The sequence below is a fragment of the Alligator sinensis genome, unplaced genomic scaffold, assembly GCF_000455745.1.
Source record: "Alligator sinensis unplaced genomic scaffold, ASM45574v1 scaffold1334_1, whole genome shotgun sequence".
NCBI classification, from domain to species: Eukaryota; Metazoa; Chordata; order Crocodylia; family Alligatoridae; genus Alligator; species Alligator sinensis.
This window is the reverse complement of record NW_005842872.1, coordinates 119,598-119,871: the sequence shown is the minus strand read 5'-3', so window position 1 is coordinate 119,871 and position 274 is coordinate 119,598.

The following is a 274-nucleotide window of genomic DNA, read 5'->3' as shown; positions in this document are numbered from 1 at the left end:
GGCGGCCCCAGGCCCCGGGCTCCAGCGGTCACAGGGCCGAGGCGAAGCGCAGCTCCTCGCCCTCCAGTAGCTTCCTAGAAGACACGGGGCAGCAGGCTCAGCAGGAGGCACCCCACCACCCCGGCCCGGGGCAGCCCCGTGCCAGCCCGCCCGGCCTGGGGCTGCCCCGCGCTCGCGGCCCCGAGTCCGGGGGGGTGCTGGGGAGGGGGCCAGGCGCACCGGTAGGCAACGATCTCCACGTCCAGCGCCATCTTCACGTGCAGCAGGTCCTGGG